At 36.3% G+C, this 26,788-nt stretch overlaps 1 pseudogene; it reads right to left on the bottom strand.

Moving 5' to 3' along the window:
• Positions 1 to 26,459, bottom strand: part of LOC122810603 — a 72,341-nt pseudogene extending 45,882 nt beyond the window's left edge.
• Between the last annotated feature and the right edge of the window lie 329 nt (positions 26,460 to 26,788).

Here is a 26,788-nt window from a genome sequence, read left to right as displayed (position 1 = left end):
TCATTATGCATTAGTACTATATGAAATTCACCAGAAAGAAACGTTTAAAAAGGTGTCTGTGTGTATGCCTTCCCATGTAAATATCACATGTATTTCTACATTGAAGAATTTCCCCTCCTCTTTGTTTTTTTTCTTTTTACATTTAGGCATTACCCACATACCACAACCCCATAGTTATCTATTTTGTAACTTAAAATATATTACTGTGTAACTATTAATGGTAGTTACTGTTCCCTTTTCTTCCTACTATGATTTGTTTATTTTGTTCCATTTCCTTCTGCTATCTGGTTAATTCTCTTACACATCTAATTTTCCTGTTAATAAGATCATCTTATACATTTATCTCTCGACCACAATGGACATTTCCTAAACTTAAAGCTTCTATCTTCACATACATATATTTAATCTTTTTGTCTGTTGCACAATCTTTCTTCTCACTCAGTGAATAGCATTTGTGATACAAGATCCGGAAGGTAGCAGTACGAATAACTAATAACAGTCTTCTCACTGGCCTACATAAATTAACCATATAGGTTCATAGGTATTTACTAGGCTAAAGACCACAAGGGCCTTTTTAAACCTAGCCATACATCCCTGATGAGTTCTGATACCCTTGATAGGTGTAAGCATGGGCCTGGGAGATGAACCATTTACAGGTTACCTGCTTGCATCAGAGACATAGGTGCCAAACCAGGGATGAATTTCCGGTTTCCCATCCAATTGTCCAAGTTGCACTTGAATTGGATTAGGGAGGAACTCTGCTTCATATAGATGGGGAGCCTCTTCCATAGACTGGGTAGTCTCTGGGATACATACCTATCTTTCCATCAGGTCCTATTTATATCACAGGCAAGGTTTAAGTCTTTAGATCAGGTAATTCTGGTACCGTTTGTTTTGTGGATGTGCAGGAGGTCCATCAGAGTGGGGTCTGACAATGCCCTGTATGCCAGGCATAGATCTCACCTCAAAAGCCTGTAGGAGACAGAATACAGGGATAGGGCTTTGAGGCGGTCTGCATAGGAAATATTACTTATGCCCTATATTCTTTTAGTGAGGAACCTCTGTAGACGTTCCAGTTGTTGGATATGCCTGGTTGGGTACATACCAAAGGGGGCATTGTATTCAATGATAGGTCTGATGAATGCCGAATACAGTGGAACAATAATTTCCTTGGACTTAGATGCCATATCTTTATTTAGAAGTTGTGCAACATAGAATGATTTCCTCACCACTGTAGACACGTGATGATCAAAGGCTAGATTACTATCTATGTGTGTCCCTAAGTCCCTGACTACTGGGTCAACTCTAAGGGGCTGTGTTGTAAAATTCCCCCAAAAAATGATTGGGTAAATGTTTTAGATTAGCCAGTCAATCAACTGCAAAAAATAATTTTCTCAGAGGTCTCATGAAAGTTATTTTGGATTTTGGCTTATTTCTTTCATCAAAATTACTTTTCCTTGAAATTGCATTTGATCAGTAGACATGCTTCCCATAAGTGTACTTGTTGATAAAACATCTTGGACTAAAGTTAAATAATCGATGCTGTAGTTATGTCATCAGACTTGAAGCAATATGATCTGGGCACCCTTATCAGGTTGTGTGTTGAGCTGTCAACTGATCACCATTTGGTGATGAGTTCAGACAAAAGCAGTGGCTGAACAGTCCTGAAAAAACAAAACACAGAGTAAAGTTGTCCTCAGAATGCCTAAGTAATGCCTCTGTGTATGATGAGATCATCTTCCACCTCCTTATCTATGTACTTGTAGAGGTTAGATACATGGAGTTTGAGGGATCTTGTTCATCTTCAATAGGTGACTTGGCCACAAGCAGCGGAAGTCAAAAGATGGACAGCACTTGCCATGGTGATAACCTAATTGCCTGCTATTAGACTCCATTACCAGATCTGTCTGAACAGCATTATGGAACAGCAATGATGAATGGGAGTAGATGACCAAAAATCAATAGCTGCATAACTTAAAAACAATACACCTTGACTTACATAGTGGATTTGTCCAAAGTGTTATGTGACTTTTAATTTTAGCTGTCAGGCATACGAACATTGACAAAAGAATCATAAGCCGTACCTGTATAGCAACAAAAGTAAGTAAATCTTTTGTAAATGTTAATCTGTAGAACATGTGAAGCTTTTTTCCCTGGGCCTCTGCTGAAAAAGGGCTGCTTAGCTCAGTCGGACAAACCCAGTCGACAAATGTAAAATAAAATAAATAAATATGATTCCTTGACGTTTTACCAAACGTCTCAATGATCAACCCCCAATGTTGCTGTTGTGTAGTCACCGAATATTGGAATTATCAAGCATTGGAAGCATCGAAGATGTGAAATATCATACAGTCAATGTTAACATTATACAACACCAGCAAGAAACAGTATTAACTGAGTTTTGTATGCATGCCAAAACACTGAGATGACCATTGCTATGACTGTCTTACTGCATACTAATTAATGAAAAAATGGTTGATTTTTGTCAGTTATTAAACGATGTAGTGACAACGCACACATTATGCATACCATTTTCCCTTGCATTCAGTAGCTGATGAAGCAGCAGTCAGCCATTGTAGCAAGCAGAAAGAAGTTACTACTGACATGCTGAAGAGCTACACAAAGTTGGCTTTAAAATATGTAGTTGAAAGCCAGCATAGTATGGAACATCATTACACTGCGTGACCAATATAAATGCTTATATCCCCGTGAAGCATTGACTGTGCACACTAACAAAGGTCTAATGGTGAGGACTGCAAGAGTATATAGTGGATACAGAATTGCTCGGAACATTAAAATATGCTGTCCGTTCTGGTGTAATTGGAACGTGGTATCCACCTGTCACATCCCAAAAAGAGAAACACATGTTATCAGTAGATGGATGCTTATACGGTCTGGAGAGGCAGTTAGCACAAGAAAACATACTGGTGTTGCAGACTAAAGTCAAGGTCATGGTGCACTGGCTTTGCTATAACTGTAGTTACAGCTCATGGAGACAAGCTGCAGAAATTAATAGCACACAACCACAATCCAGAAGAGGGAGTTGCTGTGCTAGTATTACTTGATTGGAACTGAAAAAATGGAAAGACTTACTATGTGAAGTGCTAAGTCATTATGGGCATGCAATGTATTGTAGAATGCTATCCTGGACATTTTTGCACAATGTGTATTTGGAGCTAAGCCCATATATATCATATGTGATTTTGAACCTGCAGCAATAAAAAGTCTGACAAAAAAAATTTCAGTGACATTTGTAGCTATGGATGTTATTTTCACTTATGCCAAAACATCTGGCAAAATGTTCAAATGGCTGGACTTAACATCATTGCAGTGGCACAGTGAGCTTTCAGAGGTTTTATTAAACAAATTTTAGCACTAGCTTTCTTGCCTGACTGTGAAATCCTTATGGCATTGGTACAGAATGCCCCAATGGGGTACACACAGTTTTGTCCTATGTCAGCCAGTATTATATACATGAACACAAAAGGAAATTCAAAGCAAGATTTGCAGCCACAGTTTTGGTCTGTATATAAGGTGAATCATGCTGGACTTCCCCATACCCAAAACCTCATGGAAGGGTGGTATACTCATATCAAATTTCTGCTTGGGAGGTGAACGATCAGCCTAGCAGATATAATATGTTTTGTAAGAGGGCAATATAGAATTGACCAGGCACATGTCTGTATATTTCTGGGAAATGTGTACACATCTAAGAAGTGCAGTTAGCAGAGATTGAAATGTTACCAACATTATACAGAACAGGAGGGATTATACTGTGCTGAAACTACTACATTTAGTTTCTCTTCAGCTACTCAGCTGAGTTGAATTGTGATGATCCTTGTTTGCTACACAATGTTTTGTGGATGCAATAATCTAGCAGTATATACTTTTGTGTATGTTATGATGTGTAATAAAGCAGTTCATGCACTTTTGACTTTTTGAACTACCCTATCTTTAAATGCTAGTATGTACTGCACACTTAATTTTGCTCATGAAAGCACTAATCCTGTAGTATATCTGTGACGCCCACCACTGCTGCCAATATATGATGAGCACCACTATGTTTCTTCCCCACGCTGGGCCAATAATCAAGTAACCTGAATCCTCACCACTGACACTGTAGAAGGACATGCTCTTGGAATACAAATGGATACACTCAGTTTTTCCAGATGTAGACCTCTTTGCATCAAGTACAATTTCCCTTAGGAGCACACAGGGGAACACACTCAGCCCGAAGTCTGGATGTTTCTGTCTCCTTCCAGATCCCCAATAAGACTCCCCACTGGTACAGATGTAGTGTTAGGTCCTCAGCCAAGTTTCCAAGCCAAGTCCTCCAGCACCCTGTCTGTAAACCCAGTGCTTCATGTCCCTGCCCAAGTAGCTGACACATACACACTCTTTAAGATTTCATTTTCACACACTCACTTGGGAAAGGCTGGCACAGATTTGCTAGCTATGCCCCCTTCTGCCCAGACTGTAAGGTAGATTCCCTGCCACCAGACACTCCACAATCAGCTACTGTAAGGCCCTTAACAAAGGGTGTCCTATTATACTGTGTAATATTAATGCTAATACAAATGGTAGTAGTTCACCAAGATGGCTAGACCTTCTGGAGTGGCCCACACAGTGTCACCAAATAAACATAAGCACTCTCAAAGGTTAGTTACTTAGGACCAGCCACAATAAAAGTTTATTAAATATACTTAATAAATAATAAAAGAAACATAAAAATACTGAATATATATTCTGAGTAAACCACAGAGTTCAACTCACAGAAATATTGAAAACAGCACTGACGGACAGACTCATACAAATAAAGAAAAACAATCTCTAAACTAAGCTTTAGTATATTCCTGACTGAATCTAAGAGACTGTACTGTTCTCTAATAACTTACTTGGGCAAGGCAAGATAAAATACATGAGCGGTCTTTCTAGTTAGGCTCCCAAACATAATACTCTATATTCTGAGATTTCTGTTTGTAATATCTAAATATATATTTTCCAAGTGGGCTGGCAGAATGGTCTTATCTGGTCACCTAACTCTAGGTTCTCACATTATTCTCCTTTGATGCTGAGACAGGAATTGAACATAGACGGCTGCAATACTCATCCAAATGTTTATGATGGTGCCTGGAGGCCTCCCCTCTTTTCACTGAGCTAATAAACAAAGGCTCTGTCCCAGACCCATTGTATCCAGTCCTGTTCAACACTGTGGTGTGCCTTTCAATGATTAAACAGCTCATTTACAGTTCCCCTGTTTTTCTTAAAACAAGCCAGCTGGTTAACCATTGCTGTGCCAGTGTCCTCTGTTAAAGCATATACATTTAATTCAGATACCATAATAAATGTACATTTTTCTTCATTTCAGCAGGCTTTACTGTTGATATATTTTAAAACAATTAACACAAGCAGAGTAAATTTTCAGCACCAGCATCTGTACAAATTGGCATGATAGACAAATAACATATAATTATTTACAAAATTGCAGCTAGCTGTACTGGCACAAGTCATACATCTACTGCCCTACTTCTCCCTGTCATGGCTGGCAGTACCTCCTATCATCACAATATCCTTTTGTGTATGTTATGATGTGTAATAAAGAAGTTTCTGTACTTTTAACATTTCAAACTACCCTATGTTTAAATGCTGGTACTTAATATTGCTCATGCATTTTTACAATTAATTATTAATACACTTGAATTTCTTTTCATCAACAGCAGTATTACCAAACAATAAATTCCTTCTGTACACACTACTGGCAAGTGTCATTGGTATGCCACTAGTATTTAAAGCATGTCATGATTCTTGCATGTTTTACTACTATCTCCTCTGGCATCAACACTAGACATAACATTAACTTTGTGTTGTTTACTTTGTAGTGCATTGAAGTTATACTGGGACATACTGGTGGATTAAATGGGTGATATATGGGTGCCTAGCTTTTTGCTTTTTCAAAACAGGTTTATTGTTTTAACATATAAGAGAAATATCATAACAATTTTATACAAGTAATTAAAAATAGGTATTATTATAATATTCAACAAAACAACTAAAGTATTTACAAAGACATCCACTACAATCAGATCAATTAATTAAACTAAAATACCATGCTATTGAAATTAAAATTTTTTTAACAAATTTTGTAAATTATCCCATACAATAAAATAAGATGTTTTTCTATTTGTTCTAGTCCTAATTGTGTTTATTTCCATATGGCACACTATATTCATAACATTTTTAAATTCATTGAACGAAGGAGGTGCATCAGAAATCCAATTTCTAGTTATTATTTTCCTAGCCACTGCTAGAATAGACCATAACAAGGGAAGCTTAACCTTTTTAACACTTTGAGGTACAGGTGTGTTGAATAATATAAGAGATTTAGAAATAATGAAATTACCTGTAAAAAGAGTCTGCAAAAATTCATTAACTGACTTCCAGTATTCTTTCAATTTTATACAGTCATAAAACATATGAGCCCAGTCAGCATTAATTTCTACATTACATCTCTTACAAAGATTATCTTTATTATTTATTTTATTCATCGTCAAAGGTGTATAAAAAGATCTATGTAAAAATTTCCATGTATAAAGTCTCCAGACAATGGAAGACGTAGTTCTATAAGCAGATTCCAATATATATTGTTTATCTTGTTGATTTGGTGGGTCCCCATTAATAGAAGTGAAATAATTCCAGTATGAATCTACACTGTAAGAAGTTTCTTGTCTGATAACTTTATGTATGTATGAAAGTTTACCTTTATCAGAAACTTTATGTTGTAAATTTAATATCAAGTAATCAATCAGTGTTGGAATAGATTCCTAGCTTTTTGCTGAATGCTCATTTAATTGAAACTCAAATCACTGAAAACAATTCACTGAAAACACTTTTTGTTGAGAACTCATTTCATCTAATCACAATTCATAGGCAGCTGTAGAAGTATATATATATATATATATATATATATATATATATATATATATATATAGTATGTGATGATGGGCATTGCAGTCATTAGAGAGGAGCAGTTTCAAGATTATGTGTTGATTGTTAATGGTATCATCATGTTGTTCTCCCAGATCTGTGGAAGTTTGTGTTTGTGCTCTAAAACTGATTCACTGTATGTCATGTCTTTTCTTTTCTCCATGGCTTTTCATCACTGGACTTATATATACATATATATATATATATATATATATATATATATATATATATATATATATATATATATAAGTCAGGGTGTGTGGTAGTGCAGGGGGTGGGGCTTCTTCCACTGCAAAAAATAGGTTTTCTATGGTATATTTGATATATATATATATAATGTTTACTATGAATTGAGATTTGACAAAATAAGTTTTTGCTGTAAAGAATTTGCAACAATTTGTTTTCAGTGATTTGAGTTTCAGTGAAATAAGTATTCAATGAAAAGCTGTACATCCTTACATGAGTGATACACCCTTGTTTTTAGTATAATGCTACTTTAATGCAATGTTTGACAACTTTGATTTTCCAGCTTGTCAACATAAAGGTCCCATGACATGTTAAAGGTGTTCTGCCAGCCGTCAATCACTGAGACATTTGGTATAACATCAGGGAGCTATGTAAATATATATATATGTATATATATATATATATATATATATATATATATATATAATATATATATATATATATACAGTGAATAGTTCATAAGTTCATACATTGAATTCAGCCTTTAAAATGATGAAGCAATTAGAAAAATGAGCAGATCTGGCCATGCTTCAAATCACTGTAACCATGAAATGCATTCATCAGCACCAAACCTCTCAACTGTCAACATTTTGGAAGAATATTCCTATTTTCAGGCTTGATTTTTCCCCTGCACAGTGTCCTCATTTTTGGAGGCATATCCGTATTTTCAAGCTAGATTTGCCCATTTACAGAATTTTCTGGATCACTCTCATCACATCTTATTTTTGAAGTTGTCTAGTATGCAGAAAACTACACTACATGACCAACATACTACTGGCACTGATGATTTAAAGAAAGAGAATACACACCTTATAATTCCCTTTTTCTGAACCAAAAATAAATTACCTCATCTGGTAAAATTTTACAGTACAGTTCATTAATGTCTGCAGATTTTAGACAGTCTCTTTAATAATGTGTTTATAGTTTCCATCTTTTTGTCACTCTCTGTTTTTTAAATGTTTCTGAATAGTATCCCACATTTCTACTGGGAGAGTGAAGATCTGTGTGCTATTTGGTATTCACATTTTATGCAATTAAATATTCAGATTTTTAACTTGATGATTCTTGTTTTCAAGGTCCTTTGTTCCTATTTTCAGTGTTTGCTAGTTGGGAGATGTGATTGGCACTCAGGACTCATCCAAAGTAACTAAATGTGTCCACCCATAAACTCAGATCTCTATGTCACTCAGCATCATACTATCTACAGCTGCATCACTTTACTGAAGTTATGAATTGTAGTGTAGCACTTAAAGTAACATCCCTGAGCTCTGACCACTATTTGACCATATTTTTGTTTTAGCAGTATTACAGAAAACAGAACGAGTATACATAATGAAGACAGGAAAGAGTCCTAATCAAAGAAGAAGTTGAAAAACACTAGTTAAACTCTTCCACAACAAACCTTCAGCATGCTCTAAACCCTGAGTTGTTTTCAAAAGAGTTCAGCTGTCCATGAAAACAGATTTCATCCATGTATCCCATTGCATCAGTAATGGCCCATGTTGCTGTTGCACATATATGAATAAGGTTAGTCGTCAAAATACAAAGAAATACTCATGAGAGCTTTTAATTAAACATTATTTTACTAAAATTAAAGCAAATGGGAATTCTAAGATCCCTGCACACTGATCAATAGCTTAATTTCAGCTCTCCCAGCATGAAAACATAAACTTAGAAACAGCCATTGATATTGTCAGCCTGAGTAAAATTGTTTTACTGGCTAGTCAGTACACTGCCTGGATGCCAGCAAAAAAGAAACTAAGAGAGTCTGAAAAAAAACTAGAAAAGGTAAAGAAAAAACACTGACTGGGAAGAATCTTGCAGCTATTCAGCAAAATGCATTTCAAGCTCCAGCTTTGGTGCAAGACATGGCTTCCAGTAATCTAAAGGGGAAAAAAAGTTAAATGTGCACATAGCTGATTAAAATAAATGAAACACTGAAGGAGTATAAAAAACAAATAACAAAAGACTGGGAAAAGTTTTAAACATATTCAGATGAGCTGATAAAACTTCAAAAAACAGAGGTCAAAATAAAGAAAAGGTTGACTAAGTATGAATGCTCAAGAAGGGATGTTTCAAAAATGGTAGAATTAAAGGACAGAGCACATAGGGAAAATCTGAGATTGTATGATGCACCAGAGAAACTAGAAGAAACAGACTGTATTAATATTATGAAGGTACAAATAAGCAACTGGACTGGTATTCCACAGCAGGAACTGTTAATTGAAAGGGCACACAGTGTATATGTTCCAAATCTGGCCATGAGAAAGCAGCCAAAACCTTTATTAGTAAAGAAGCAAACCTACTAGGAGAAAGAGTTGAGCCTAACAAAACTGTGGTATAAGGGCAAATTATTAAAATTTGGAGACTGCAGAGTGTTTGTGGAAAATGATTATTCACTATATACCAGGCAGATGTGAAACACATTTATTCCAGTAATCAGAGAATGTCAAGAGGCAAGTGTGAGATTCAAACTGCTGTATCCAGAATATTTTTTTCCTGGAAGATCAAACTCATTTTTGATGCAGAACAGGCTAAGGAGGAAATGCAAAAGTTCATCCAACAAAAAATGAGCCAGTAAGCAGACGGGTGCTCTTCTCATTCTTCTGATAATGAAGCACACAAAGACACTTTGCCAGTGAAACCTTTTCTACTGCTCCAAAGAAAAATGCTTGAGAGACAGAGAAAAGCATAGGAGTTGACCAGATGAATTGGGAGTACCTTGGTTTTGAACTGGAATCTGGAGTTGGGAGATGCAGATGAACAAGATGATGACAAGCAACACATAAATTATTGAATAACTGTGACACTGCAAAGCATCAATTGCAAAATATGGCTGTATAAGAAGAAGTGGAAAGAGTAGATTTTTGTTGGCTTTCTTAAACTTGTGGGGAACTCAAAAGTGTTTGCCTCACTTCATGTCATTAATGTTTGGAAGGACTCTGAGGGGAGGATAAAAAAGAAAAAGGTAACTTTAAGCAAAATAATTTCTGTTCTTAACATTATTTCTGTGAAAGGTTTCACAATATAAATTGCATATTTTATAGTAAAGTATTTTAGTGTGTGATAAAATGATTAAACATATGCCTTTTTTCTTCTTCCTCTTATATTTTTTTTTCTTTCTTTTTTTTTGATATTAAGAAATGTAGGCATTATAGTGCAAAAAGTGAATAAAAGCCAGACAAAAGCATATTTAAGTTGATAGGCTGTAATCTTGGGTTGTTGAGGTGGGGGGGGGTGTAAAAGTACAGAGATTACAATATATGTAGAGCTAATATATTTTCTCTTACTTTTACAAAGGTGAATGGATTAAAACTCTTGCCTTAATTTAATTACAAATTTTAAGTGGAAACAAGTAAATATGAAAACACTGAATATAACGAAAAGCTTTCCTTTAGCAATAAATATTTCAGCTTGTTTTTCAAGCTGCAGCAGAGGACTGCATTTTTCTTTTTTGTGTTATGTTTCAATGTAGACTAACTGTTTCAATGGAGACTAACTGATAATAGCGCAATAAAAAGAAGAACACTGCGTTCTTCAAGGCTAAAAGTTAATGATTTCTGAAGCCAAGTTGTTTTCACATTAGGGGAGTGAATAAAGATAAAAAAGGAACAGACACCAATTAGTTAAGAAGTACAGACAATAAAATGCATCTGAGCATGGATAACCTCAATTTCAGGTTAATTAGGCCATTGTAAGTAGTCTATTTGGCACAAATGTTCCAAGGTTAAACCATTATTGGAAGATGTATATAGTTATGCATGTCTATTAAGGCAATATGGTCTGAGGTATGCTGGGGCGTGTTTGTTTTTTTTATTTGCAGATTGTTATCAAACCAAAAAGTCTTGTAAAATGTGACATAGTTTCCAGTGTTGTTAATAAGAAAAAAATATGTAACAGTTTAAAATGTCTTAAAATGTCAAAGATTAATGAGTACATGTATCACAAAATCTGGAAATAGACATTTAAAAAGCTGCCATATGTAATAGATGGTATTAATGGCTTCTTATCATAATGGTGACACTTTCCATATAAGACAAAAAGGAAAGAATGCTTAAATTCTATTAAGAAATACAGAGTGCAAACAACAATGCTACAGGAGACACAATAGGAAAGAACTGAACTGCACATGTGAATTTGATAAAGAAAGTATTTCAGGATGGATATCCTGCAGAATTTCAGGGACAAATGAAGAGGAGTACTTATATTAATTGCCAGAGGAGCTCTAGTAGTGATAGAAGAGGGAAAAAAGTTAATAATGACAGATTTTTGGTAGTAAAGGGATGAGGATTATGCTGGCATGTATTTAGGCTGCACCTAAAACTGCTATTATGCAGCTTAACAAAAATTGGGAGAAATAATAAGCTTTCAGTGGGGAATATTACTTATAGGTGGGGATTCAAAGTTGTTTTGCAACAATGAGGATGCATCTGACAGGCCTGGAAGGGAAGATATAACAAAGGAGGGTAGATTTCTGAAGAAATGTCTAAAAATATTTGGTATGAAAAACGTGAATTCAGTATTAGGAGCTCATAGTGAATTTACATATTAATCTTCAATGTACAATAACTGGGCTAGACTAGACAAATTATATTTCACAGGAATATGTGCATTCAATTGAAAACCTTGATACACATCCAGTAACTATTTCAGATCATGCACCAATAATTACAAAGATAAAAAGGCAGGGTAATGAAGTAAAGATGAGACACTAGCACTTCCCCACTTACTTGATAAAAAGAGAGGAATTTAAGGAATGGGTAGTGGAAATTATCCAGAAGTTATTAAGGAAGATAGAAAGTATTCCAGATGTTTTAGATAGTGAGTGGAATAAAATGAAGGTGGAAATTAAAAATAGGATAGAAGTAAAAGAAAAAAGAGATTGAGTTAAGAAGTAATAATAATTATTTAGAGGAGCTGATGAAGGTTAGAGTATTACAAATAAGGGGAGTCTCACAGAACAAGAAGATGCACAATTGCTGAGTGCTAAAGAGAAAATAATGGCGTTCTGGGATAATGTACATGAGTTTAGAGAGATTGCTGTTAAGCAACTGTTTTTGATAATAACTCCAGGACACAAAATCTTTTGGCAAAATGACTTAGGTAGCAGAAAGTAGAAAGGTTGTTGCCAAACTTAGGGAGCCTGTAACAAGAAAAATAACCAGAGATCCAGTAGAGGTATTAGATATATTTTGGAAATTTTATGAAAATTTGTATAAAGCAGAGAAGTGGGGAAATCAAGAAAAAGCACAAATGGAAATATTTATGGAAGACTTAAATATGCCGAGGTTGGAAGTGTACGAGGCTGAACAACTAACAGTTAAGATAAGATGATATTAGATAAAAATGGTGATGTATAACCAATCTGCAGGAAAGTCTCCATGAATAGTTTGTATTCTGGTGGGCGTCTGCAAGCTAGGAGGCAAGAAAGTGATAAAGATCTGGAAGACTTTGTTTAACAACATTTTAAAAGGAGGGAAGGCACCAACATTCTGTAAAAAAATATATGATGGCTATAATACCTAAAGATGGTAAAGGCCTAGCTGATTCAGCTTCACATAAACCCATTTCAATATTAAACTATGATTATAAACTGTTTATGTCTATAATGGCTGAAAGACTGGCAAAGGTGATGCCAGAATTAATAGATATGGAACAATGTGCTTTTGTGGAGGGGAGGCAAACATTTGACAATATTAATAGAATAATAATGATCCAGAGATAAGCAGAGTGTAAGAGAATACGGCTGTTATTGCTGGGTCTTAATGCAGAGAAAGCAACAGAATAAGCTGGGATTTTATAAGTAGGGCAATGGAGGCATTGGCATTTCCTGATATAATAATAAGGTTAATTAGAAGGATATATGAGGGATCAGAGGCAAAAATCAAAGTGAGGGAGTTCTTCTCTGATAAGTTGTGCCTAAACAGAGGAACCAGGAAAGGGTGCCCTCTTTGCCCTTTGTTATTTACATTATATTTAGAACCATTGGCAAAGAAAAGAAGGGACTCGGAAATTCAAATATATAATTGGTATATTGTTCAAGAGAGTTGGCTTTATTTGCAGATGATATTATTTTGTACCTAATGGAACCAGAAAAGGATATGCCAATGCTGTTGGATTTTTTTCAAGATATACAATTAATGAAGACAAAACAAAATCTATAGCTGTAAACTACATACCCACACAAATTGGTTCAGCAATACTCATATATTTATTGGGCATGATAAAATTAAGTGTTTAGGATAATGGATTAAAAAGGATTCTATTATGGCAGCTAAGGCTATGTGGGAAGAGAGTAAAAAAATATAATACTAAAGCTAAGAAATGGGAAGCTAAGGATATGGATAGCAAGATGCAAGCAGTAAAAATGTTTTTAGTCCCTTTGGTTTTATACAGTGGTCAGGCATATTTTTATCAAGCAGAGAAGAAGTTGTGGATAGTAATCAATAAAGAGTTGAAGGATTTTATTTGTGAGAGAGAGAGGGCAAGAGTCAAGTTGGATAAGCTGATCCTTCCAAAAAACAAGGAGGTTTAGGATTACCTGATTTGAAGGGATATTTAATGCTACACAGTTAAGGCTCTTGTATAACACAAATAGAAGGTTATAATTCAAAGAAGAAAGGAAAGATGATGAAGCAGGGGAGTAATTTAAGAAATAAGGAAAGAACTAGAGTTTGGATAGATCCTTAAGGAGAATAACAACAGTTATGCAAACTATTTTATTCATAAACCAGCAGAAAGTATACCAAGAACCAAGCCAACACAGGAATGGAGATTCTGCCAATAGGGATGACTGTAGTTAGGGTAAAGAGAATAGGCCAGAGGGGCTGGAATTTATTGGAGGATACTGGCAAATGAACCAAGGTACTGGGAGCTAATAATTAGAGAGGGAAAGATAACAGAATGGGAAGAGGCCAAGAAGACATTGGGTTACAGACTAGTGATTATCTTCTCTATTAGGGACTGATATCAGAGTCCAGATAAAAAGAAAGGGATAAGGGAATCATAAATAAAAGGCTTGCACGAGTTGAATTTTGAATTGAATCTAGAACATAAGGTGCTTTTAAAAAAGGGATAATTAGTGGTATAGTAGTTGCATATAGCAAAAATGGTTGGAGTAGCAACATCAGTCATGCAGCAGCATACTGCACTTCCTGGTGCTGTTTGTTTACACTGCATGAGTTAGCATCTAACATGAACATAAATATTACTATCAGCAGCCTTCATACATAAGTTCATAAACTAAGAATCAGCCACTGTAGAGTAGAATATGGCATTGTATATCTCACCTCCACATAGAAACTCTAGGAAAGTGTAGCCTTCCATTACCTGTGGAGACCAACGTATGCATGGCTCCTTCTATTCTAGCTGCAGTGACCTTCAGAGGCTTACTGGGGACACATTGACTGTTTTAAAGGTGCTCACCTCTAGAATACTCAAAACGTCCCATAATTGTTCTGCATAAGGAATAGTATATACAGCTTTCTAGACCACCACAAAAGAGAGCCAACACCATGTGTGTGCATTATGTGACATAACTGACATTGCTCACTTCTCTGAGGTACTTGCTGCTATAGAGTGCACACATGCAGCAGTAAATGGCCCACAGACACAAAGGTTTGTGAACTGTAACAATAACACTATACAGTAACATAACAGTAATACTATAACAATAATATTAGTAATTAGAAATAACATAACAATGTACCATATTGTAATATAGCAATAACCCATGGCTGAATGTGGGTGTGGGTAATGTTGGATTTACCCACAGTTGGTGTGGTCAGGAGGGCAAACCTGAGTGACCAAACAAAGCCAACCATGGATAAATCAACATTACCTAAAACAGGTGGTGGGTTATTGCTAGTATACAATGACATTATTTAAGAAAAAATGAACTTACTTTTCTTAAATAATATCCTTGTATAATAGCGTCATGATGCTCTTCTGCATTTTCCCCGGTATCATGGGGCTTTCTTGATGTACTGCACATACGTATAGGACTGGCATTCCCATGCTTATGCAGTACATCAGTGCTGTGTAAAGCAAGCAACGAAGAAAGGAAGATATATGGTGCTTTTTTGTTGTTGTTTTTAGTTTAAAAAAAAAAAAAGAAAATACAGAGACTTGAAATGTATGGGAGAGACAGGACAGAAAAAATATAAGGATAATCAGGTGCGTTTCTTTAGTTTTGCATAACGTACCCGGTTATTCTTGTATTTTTCTCTGTCCCATCTCTCTCGTTATTTTGAAGTCTCTGATTTTTGTAAGTTTATTTATTTTTTTTAAAATAAAAAAAGAAGAGTTTCCTTAGCATATATTAACAGAAGAAAGTTTGGACATCCAGACTTTTTTCCATTAGTATCTGCTCAATTTACAACGACTGGGCTGACGAATCAGCGTGGTCATTTTGAAATGTTAATGGCCAGTCATTGTATAATAAATGTAATGCTATTTTCTTCTTCCCAGAAATTGTCTCACTTTTCTGATATCAAACTTACAGACATTGATGACAGTCTTATCCCATACATCACAGAACAGAAATGCCTCGGTATGATAACTGATCCTTCACTTTCATTCACTACTGATACAGATAATATAACAAACAATGTATCTCATTTCAAGCTTTGTTATAAAATCTCTTATCTCATATCTTCTTCAGCCAATGACGTCTATTGCCAGAAATGTTCTTTTACCTAACTTGAGTACAGCTTACTCTTACCTGCACTACACTCAGCATAAAATACACAAAGGATCCAGATTACTGAAAGTAAGATTTTCAAATGTGCCTTATTATTGATTTCCACACTTATCAATGCAACCTTATTAATTAATTCCAATGGCTTCCTGTTACTGATAGGGCATCTTTTCTGTTCCAGATGCTTACTATTTAAAATATTAAAACTAGGTTACTGCCCACCTTTACGATCTAAACTGCCATTTAGGGAACAAACATTGAGTAGTAGCCAGGAAAGACAATATTACACTGTTCAGGCCCCCATTTAAAACTAGAAATGGAGAAAACACATTCACACATATCGGGCCTGCTACATGTAATCATCACCTAGAAGAAATACAAATTCTTTCTGCAGTGAATGAATTTAAAGAATCTTTACTCAAGCACCTTAGGAATGAAGCAAGCTACAAGTGCTATGAGGACAATGGTTAGCCTTCCCTTGTATACAATTCTACAGCTGAGGGCTGGCATAATGGTTTACCTCACAGAGAAAAGACATCGGGTTTTAGTCACACTAAAAATGGCCCACAAGGTCAGTTAGCTTAGTCCTTACCTAGGAAACAGCAGCACCATACTGCAACAACAAATGTAAATACTGTACATAAGTTACATTGCTAACAAATGGCACAATAGATTGCGCTGTGGTTTTAAGCTCAACTCTTGAATGGTTTGCAAAACTGTATAAATGTATTGCTGCATTCTTCTTTGTTCAGTTGTAAATGTCTATCTAACTGTAAAAAGCAGATGGTCTTTTGCACATCTATTAATTTGTCAGAGCTCAATGTATGTATTAAGTGCTCATCTTGATCCTGGGTTGTAGCTGAAAAGAGTCAATAGACCAGTCCACCTACCCAGTTAACAAATAGAAATAAATGAACAAACAGGAGGAGCTACCATTGCATGAACTGCCAGGTAGTCTGTGATTCTCTTGGGAACATAACCACCTACCCACATGTTAATACTCTGTTGCAGATGAAGCTGGCTACCTGCTAGAACCTTAGCTTATGATGCATGGTCAAACTGCAGTATAGCACCGCACATACACAAACTTGCAATATTGGAGAGCATTTGTTCAGCTTTCTCAAAGCACACTTCTGCTGCCTTGACATGTTTGGGCTCCATTAAGCTGCACAATGTTCTTTGCATGTTTTATTATACATAATATGCTGGTAAAGAAACAGGCTGGGCAGCCCTGGACACACTGTTACTGCTGAACAGTACACCCTCGTAACCATCAGGGAAGGTTCATCAATCCCAGCATTTGACAAGAGTGTGTTGAACATATCTCTCAACCTCTTATCAATAAAAATCTGGACAAAGCCTAAAATAATGGGGGGGACAATGGCCCAAAAATAGGTATAGATTTTAAATATTGCTCTTATAAACTTACAAAATGTGTTATAATAGCAGGATTTGTGTTGGCATTCATTTCCTGAAAAAACTCAAATGTATGGCATTATTTACTGACTTCATTCCTCAGTGATTTTCATAGGTTCATAGATTAGTACTAGGCTAACTGCCCTTGTGAGCCATTTTAAGCCTAGCCAATTACCCTATGTGAGAATCAAACCCTGCACCTTATGATTGTAAGGTAAATACCTTAACCATTATGCTAACCTCCCACAAAGAATGACAATGTGGGTTGGGAAAACAAAGAAGATTCAAGCCCTGTACCTTTGAACCTGCCACAAAGAACATTAGACCTCTGCACTAGCACTAAACTTTTACGCACATTTTATGAGGAGCAGACCAAAAATATGAGGAAAAAAATGGACATTCTTTAAAAATCTGAACAGGTGAGAGGCATTGTGATGGAACAGTGAGAAACCAGTATCCACGCTACCACTCCAGAGACAGTGATCAGTACAGTACAGTACCGGGCAGACCTATGGGCCACATGTAGCACAGAGTGACATTGCAGTTTTACACATAAAAACCTCATGCATGCAGTGTTAATATCAGGTTATGCTTGTTGAAGTTGTACTGTGCATAATACATTCCCACATACACCTCATAGGATAGAGGGTCAGGAGGGACACAGTTGTGTATACAGATTGCTATGGACACATGCAACATGTCTATCTACATACTGTGGGTGGATGGGGCATGTCACAGGAGGTGGAGATAAGAGCTTTGAGATTACATACTCTGTCAAAAACAAGTGGGTTGGGGTGCCACTACAAGACCACGACCTGTGGCCATGGATCCAGGGTCCCTCCTATCAGGGATGGTAGGCAACTACTAGACCATGATTTGGATGAAATATACTTTGGAAGTGTTCTGCTAGTGTAGGCTGGGTGTCATGGATATCAATGAAAAGTATGTCAGAGTGACATATACTTCCACATATAGGTGAGGATTGTATACCCTGCAAAAGACCATCTACACAGGCACCCTTGTTATGTACCCTACCCTGAGCACAAACAGTATTCCAGCATGTGCAGTGATTGTGACACTAGTAATACTCTAGCTGAAGGTGAATATGGAAATTATTTGTACCACAATAAAACTCAAAGACTAATCGGTCCCTGGATTCCACATCCTCACAAATGCCATGCAGAACAGCAGGCAGTTTCATGCTTGACTGAGTTGTAGCATAACGTGCCAGGAATGACAGTACAGCACATGTGCTGATTGATCCTGAGTGCCGCCCTTATATGTCAGGAGGGCAACTGTGATGACTGTTGGCATCGGGTAGCACTCATTTGCTACTACAGTCACAGGGGTACATTAATGGCATTTGTGGCCACTGGGGGAGCCCTCACCCACTTCGTATTATAAGTGCCCAGACGGTACAGCATTATGTTCATCTATGAGTGGGGCTACACCTTCACCCTATACTTTGGGTGGATACCCAGCCAGTTCCCCTGTGTCATCAGACTGTGACTGTGGTTTTGCTGTCTCTTCATCACTGTCAGCTTTGAGCAATTGCCAGTATCAGCCTGTTGCTCTGCCCCAACTTCTACATGTGTACCACAGCAGGGCTGTGCCCTGTGAGTACATGACAAAAGACACACTGAAGCAAGCAAGGGGTCTGAATGGAGAGATGAAAATTCAGCAAGCAAAGGAGAGTAGTAGTAGTGCTGAAATTAAATTAATCCTCAAGTTTTTGTGAGTACCTTCATGAGGTAGACCCTGTTTTCTACAAAATCTCACCAAGACGACACTGATATTTAGACTATATTTTATGTAGCATAAATCATGCACATAAGTAGGTCAAAAATTAAAAAAGGTAGCTGGGTGCACAAGACCCAGGATAAGAAAGTGCCCAATCCTGGTAGGCACACTGGTGCCAGGACTGGCAAAGATGACTGTGCAGAATCCTCACAATATGTAAAGATTCCCACAATGGGGGCCAGGCCAAGCCCAGGGGGAAGATGCCCCCCCAGTCCACAAAAATTACAAAAACTAATAGGCCAAAGAAGAGCCATAAAGATGATAGAGTGGACTATTGAGGATTAGAAAGAAATTATGCATTGTTACTATTATGCAAAAAAAAACAGAATTTCCAGACACAGGATATACAAAAAGATTAAGAGAGAAATTATAGGAAAGAAAAATACTTCCACAAGAAAAACTGTCAGAAGCCTCAAAAAAATCTTTTTTTGTGGTCATTAATACAAGAGATTTGTGAAAAACATTATATAGACCAAGAAACTTTGATCTGTTTGGAAAAAGAAGCATCTAAGGAAGTGTGAAAATATAAACAGCAAAACCTTAGAGATCTTTGAAAGGTATAAAAAAGAAATATGGACATAGGAAAGAGAGAGATTTGATATGGTGTAATATTTATCTAAAGGTGAAAGCCAAATTAATCAACATAAAGAAAGTTTCCCCAAAGATATTCGAAGAGAAATACAGGCAAAGGCATCCAGACATGGAAAATTTCAAAATAAAAAATAATATCACGAAGAGGGAATGTAGAAAAGATTAGTAAAGCAGAAGTTAAAAAATAGAAGTTGAAGTTATGGAGTGCCTGCGAATTGCAGGATTTGATGTAGAACTTTTAACACAGGTCACATCACAGCATGATGGAACAAGTCCCCAAAGTAAGGAGAAACAGGAAGGACATCTGAGGAAGAAATATGGACATGGGGAAAAAAAGAGATTTAATATGGTGTGATATCCATGCAAAGGAGAAAGCAAAACCAATCAATAAAAAAAGACCAGCACGAAAGATATTTAAAGAGAAATATAGGCAAAGGAATCTGGACATGGAAAACTCTACAATACAAAAAGTAAGAAGACAAAGAGAAAAAGGAGATTAATAATGGAGGAGTTAAAGAAATAGAAACTGAGGTTATGGTGTACCTCCAAAGTGAAGGATTCAGTGTAGAAAATCTAATAAAGAAACACCACAACAGGACAGAGCAACAGACCTCCAAATTAAGGGAAACCAGTGGTTGTTGTGTCTTTCGGCTTTTCCCAGTTAGAGGTCGCCACAGCGGAACTCCAGTCTACGCCCATTCATGCACGTCTCCACACAGAAGATGCTCTGGCTGAGAATCAAACAGGACAACGTCTTACTGTGAGGCGACAACGCTACCACAGCACCACCACCGCAGTCAAGGGAAACCAGTGGTATGGGAAGCAAATGGTCAGTTGCCATATGAAGATATTTCGGAGTCTTCCACAGGAAACCAGTATAAATGTTCATGTGAAGATGGACAACAAGGGAAGGAACAGGAAACTTGGAAACTCTGATGCAGTTAATAAAAGTTGATAGCCCAGTGAGTTCCCATATGACACAGCAATGAATGGCACAGGATGAAACTGAAAAGAATGTGCCACGGGAAGATGCAATAGAACTTTCTCTATAATGCCCGCAGGGAATGGAAAACAAAAAATGTGCCGTCCGTTCAGAAGAAAACAAGTTAAGGGAAGAGTTGTTTGACTTAATAGAGATAGGTAGACATATTAAGATCAATGAAAGAAATAGACTGCAGAAGGTCAATAAAACCCCAAAAGTCAGACGTTTGATAAAACAAATGAACACAGTGATTAGGAATGTCCATAGAGATCCATGTGATATAACAGAAGTAATAATCCTTGAGGAACACAAACTTAGAAAACTGAACACAGGGACCAAGAGCGGTACAACTTTCGCCACAGGAATAACAAATATGCCACAGGATTCAAAATTTATTTACGTGAAGCGCTTTTCGTCTGCTCCAAAAGCAGACTTCATCGCTTCACGTAAATAAATTTTGAATCCTGTGGCATATTTGTTATTCCTGTGGCGAAAGTTGTACCGCTATTGGTCCCTGTGTTCAGTTATATAACAGAAGTAAACTGAATTTATTACTGTGCAGCTAAATTAATAAATGATTAAGTTCTATCACAAGAACACAGGGTAGTGAGACAGAGAAAGGGGAGAACTCAAATACCATCATGGAAGTATCGAATAGAGAAACCTATAAAGCAACTAAGACAAGAAGTGTCACTATTAGAGGAATATAGAAGAGAGAACAGATCAACAAAATACTCAAAGATATGATAAAAGCAATGTGCAATATTATAATGGATCATAATCTATCATGTACTATCGCAAATAACAAACTAAAAATATCAGCACAGGTAGAAAAACTTAGAAGTTACGCAGATAAATATAAAGGGAAAGTACAAAATAAGCAATTTAATGATGACCCCAAAAAGTTTTATAGAGAATTGGGAAACAAGGTAAAAGGAATTGAAAGACCACCCGAAAAATAAGAAATAGATACATTTTGGAGAAGTATTTATGAAGATGAAGATCCTGTGGAACATAACAAAGATGCTAAATGGTTAGAGAAGTAAAAGAAAGTATAAGAAGTTTAAAGGTACAGGATATGAAATGGGATGAAGTAATAGCCAGGGAGATTGAAACAAAGTTAAGAAAAGCTTCTAATTGCAAAACACCAGGCCCAGATGCAGTACCTAGCTTCTGGTTAAAAGTATTAACATCTTTGTATGAAGATTTAGCCATGAGTTAGAACTATTTATATGCACACCCCAAACATACACTAACCTGGCTAACAACTGGAAAAACAATGCTCCTACTTAAGAGTGAATCTGCAAGCTTCCCTAAAAATTATAGACCAATAACTTGCCTTCCGATGAAGTATAAACTATACACTGGAATTGATGTCGACAGAGTTTACAATCATTTAGAAGAAAACTCAATCATGGCAATAGAACAAAAGGGCAATAAAAGAAAGTCATATGGAACAAAGGATCATTTCTTGTTAAAGTCATAGTGGAGAACTGTAAAAAAGGAAGTATTTACATATGGCAGGGACTGACTACAAAAACGCATTTGATAGTATCCCACATTCGTGGATAAAAGAGTGCTTAAAGATATACAAGATACATCCTACACTGAGCAAATATGTTACAGTGACCATGAAACAGTAGCAGACCACTTTGCAATTAAGCCATGATAAAGGACAAATTATTATTCCAGGGATAAAAATACAAAGGGGGATATTCCAGGATGACTCTCTGTCACTGCTGCTATTCTGCCTTGTCCTTACCCATTAAGCTGTCTACTTAACTGATTAGGCCATGGCTAGAATTTGGCCCCTAGAAAACAACAAAGTGTAAAGACTTCTCATCTTCTCTTTTTCGATTTGAAACTGTATAGCTCATCAGATGAGGAACTGAAAGCACAACTGCAAGTTGTCAAAACCTTTTCAGATGATATAAGAATGTCATTTGGTCTTGATAAATGTCCAAAGCAACCTTCAAAGCAGGAAAATTGCAGCACCAAAAAAAACATCAGTTTGGGACAAGAATGTGACCTAAAAGAACTAGAGCAAGAGAGAGTATATAAATATTTGGGAACTGATGAAGAATCAACAATAAAACATGAATAAATGTGAATAAAACTTGGTAAGGAATATTTTAGAAGACTTAAATTAATCCTGAAAACAAAAGCGTTGACATCTAGGAACAAAATCCAAACTCTAAACCAATTTGCTCTTCCTGAACTAATTTACAGTTTTGGAGTGATTGAGTGGCCCCAAAACGTGTTGGATAGATTAGATAGGAAAACAAGAAGACAGACCAACAGATGGCACATGATGAAATTGAAGAGAATGTGCCACAGGAAGATGCTATAGAACTTTCTGTAGAATGCCCGCAGAAAATGGAAAATAAAAACCATGCCTTCAATTTAGAAGAAAACAAGCTAAGAGTTTCTTGGTTTAATAGAGATAGATGGACATATTAAGATCAATGAAAGAACTAGACTGCAGAAGGTCAATAAAACCCAAAAAGTCAGAAGTTTGATAAAACAAATGAACACAGTAATTAGAACTGTCCATAGAGATCCATGCAATATAACAGAAGTAATCAGGATATATTACTGTGCAGCTAAATTAATAACTGATAAAGTCGTACTACAAGAACACAGGGTAGTGAGGGAAAGGAAGGGGTAAAATTGAATACCATCATGGAAGTATCGAATAGGGAAAACTATAAAGCAATTAAGACAAGAAGTGTCACTATTAGAAGAATATGGAAGAGGGAACAGATCAACAAAAATACTAAGAAAGATAGATGTAATAAAAGCAATGTGCTGTATTAGAACAGATCAGAATCTATCGTGCACTATCGCAAATTAACAAGCTAGAATTCTCAGCGCAGGCAGAAAAACTTAGAAGATATACAGATAAATATAAAGGAAAAAATACAAAATAAGTGATTTATTGATGACCCAAAAACGTTTTATGGAGAATGGGAAACAAGGTAAAAGGAATTGAAAGATCACCAAAAAAAGAAGAAATAGATACATTTTGGAGAAGTATTTACGAAGATCTAGTGGAATATAAAGATGCTAAATGGATAGAAAAAGTAAAAGAAAGAATAAGAAGTTTAAAAGTACAGGATATGAAATGGGATAAAGTAACAGCCTGAGAGACTGAAACAAAGTTAAGAAAAGCTTCCAAATGGAAAACCCCAAGCCCAGATGCAGTACCTAAATTCTAGTTAAAAGTATTAACATCTTTGCACAAAGATTTAGCTATGAGTAATAATTATTTATGCATGCACCCTGAACAGACACCAACCTGGCTAACAACAGGAACAACAATGCTAGTACTTAAAAGTGAACCTGCAAGCTACCCTAAAAATGACAGACGAATAACATGCCTTCCAATGATGTATAAACTATACACTGAAACTGATGCCGACAGAGTTTATAATCATTTAGAAGAAAACTCAATTATGGCAGTAGAACAAAAGGGCAATAAAAGAAAGTCATATGGAGCAAAGGATCATTTGTTTTTAAATAAAGTCATAGTGGAGAACTGTAAAAAGGGGAAGAATCTAAGTATGCCATGGACTGATTATAAAAAAGCATTTGATAGTATCCCACATTCATGGATAAAAGAGTGCTTAAAAACATATAAGATACACCCTACACTGATAAACAACATCACAGAGACCATGAAACAGTGGGAAACCAATTTGCAGTTAAGCTATGATAAAGGACAAATTATTATTCCAGGGATAAAAATTCAAATGGGGGATATTCCATGATGACTCCCTGTCACCGCTGTTATTCTGTCTTGCCCTTGACCCATTAAGCTGTCTAATTAACAGCTTAGGCCATGGCTATAATTTGGCTCCTAGAAAACAACAAAGTGTAAAGAATTCTCATCTTCTCTTTGTCGATGATATAAAACTGTATAGCTCATCAGATGAGGAACTGAAAGCACAACTGCAAGTTGTTAAAACTTTTTCAGATGATATAAAAATGTCATTTTGTCTTGATAAATGTGCAAAAGCAACCTTTAAAGCAGGAAAACTGCAGCACCAAAAAAACATCAGTTTGGGACAAGAATGTGATATAAAAGAACTTGAGCAAGAGGTGGTATGTAAATATTTGGGTATTGATGAATGATCAACAATAAAACATGAACAAATGTGAATAAAACTTAGTAAGGAATACTTTAGAAGACTTAAATTAATCCTGAAAACATCTAGGAACAAAATCCTTGCTCTTCCTGTCCTAACTTACAGTTTTGGAGTGATTGACTGAATGGCCCCAAAACGTGTTGGACAGGTTAGATAGGAAAACAAGAAGGATGCTTCATGCTCACCAAATGATTTATAAAAATCAGTACATACCAAGATTAGATATTCCCCATTCCAAAGGAGGGATGGGCCTCCTTGAAAGTGATTACATGTATAGATCTGCAATTATGGGAGTCCACACATATCTGCTTACCTCACAAGACACAAACGTAGTGAAAGTTTTGAAACATGAGGAGAATAAATTTAAGATGACTTCTCTACTTAATCTAGCAGATGCATATCGGCATCAATCAGGAATGGAAATCAAACCAGAAGTAGATAAAAATCAGGCAGCAAGTGAATGTGCCAAAAATCAAAAGAAAGAATATAAGGTGAAGGACCAGATGAGAAAGTAAGAAATGTGGAAAATGCATAAATATAGTTGCAAGTATAGAAAATTTCTGGAAGAACCTCATGTTGATCAGGAACATATGCAGGAATGGTTAAGGAGAGGCAAATTCAAACCAAGAGATGAAAGGTTAATATTAGCGGCCCAAGATAGTGGGCTACATACACTTTGGTTTACAAAGTCCATTGAACATGTGGGGGAAACAGACAATTGTAGGTTTTGTAAAATCGAATTGAAAACAGTCGCACACCTCGTTGCTGGTTGTGACATACTAATGGCAGACGAACTGTATACTGAAGGCATAATAATGTGGCAAGACTGTTGCAATGGGGATTGTGTAAACATTATGGTATTGAAGTAGCTGAAAAACACTGGAAACATGAGTCACAAAGCATCACAGAAAATGATGGTCTACATTGTGTGATCCCCGTAGACTTCATTATTTTCTATGATGTTTCATTACCAACAGTTCAAAAGATAGCTACCCAAAAACCAGATATAGGGGTCCGTGAAAAGAAAACAAAAGTAGCATTGATCATTGAAATCGCTACACCCAGTGACTACAGTGTCTTGCGTAGAGAGAGACATGAAGTCAGAAAATATCAAGATTTGCAGGCAGAAACGAGAACATTGTGAAAGAAAGATACCCTGACAGTTCCAATGTTAGTAGGAGCAACAGGTCTTCTAAAAAAAAGAATCTACAATCATATTTAGATTTGTTACCAATACATGTAACTACATACGAATTGCAGAAGGAGTCATTATTGGGCATATTGTGGGTGCTGCGAAGAGCACTTTTGGCTGACATCAAAGATTGAAACAATACTAATTTCATAGGCTTTAATCGTACATTGACTTGGGAATGGGGTCCATTCCCGTCATGGTATAAGAAATCCAAAAAATTTGGAGAAATTAAAAAAAGCAAGCATGAACACCTGTGCTAAAAACTATGCCTATGTAGCATGTATACATGCTAAAACTATGCCTGTGTGGCATGCATGCATGCATGCTAAAAGCAACTACATAAAATGTATCATACCATCCCTTCCTACCTCTGCTGTAACCTGGTGTGGCTGCATACCTCATGTTTCTATAACAAAATACAAGCTACATATGCTGCGGTCAGCTTATGTTTTATATGTGCAGTGCTGGTGTACTGAAATCTGCTAAATATGGTATTAACCTGGCATATTGTCTATTGAGATGTGTGGGAGGTGGGTCCAACTTCAGACCACTGTCTGCTTCTCTAGTGACAAATCCCAGAACCATACTGCTCTTGTAGGGATACTAAAAACTCCTCTGTCTCTGTTAGCTTGCTGCTCGAGTGACCCCCATATGGTCATCCTCTTAGCTGTTATGAAACATTCCATCTCATGGTGCATGTACACCACTTGGTATGTCCCTGTGAGTATCTG

This window comes from Protopterus annectens, chromosome 9.part0, assembly GCF_019279795.1.
Source record: "Protopterus annectens isolate FY-2018-M chromosome 9.part0, PAN1.0, whole genome shotgun sequence".
Taxonomy (NCBI): Eukaryota; Metazoa; Chordata; order Ceratodontiformes; family Protopteridae; genus Protopterus; species Protopterus annectens.
The sequence above is the reverse complement of the archived record's forward strand: the minus strand, read 5'-3'. Positions and strand labels throughout refer to the sequence as shown.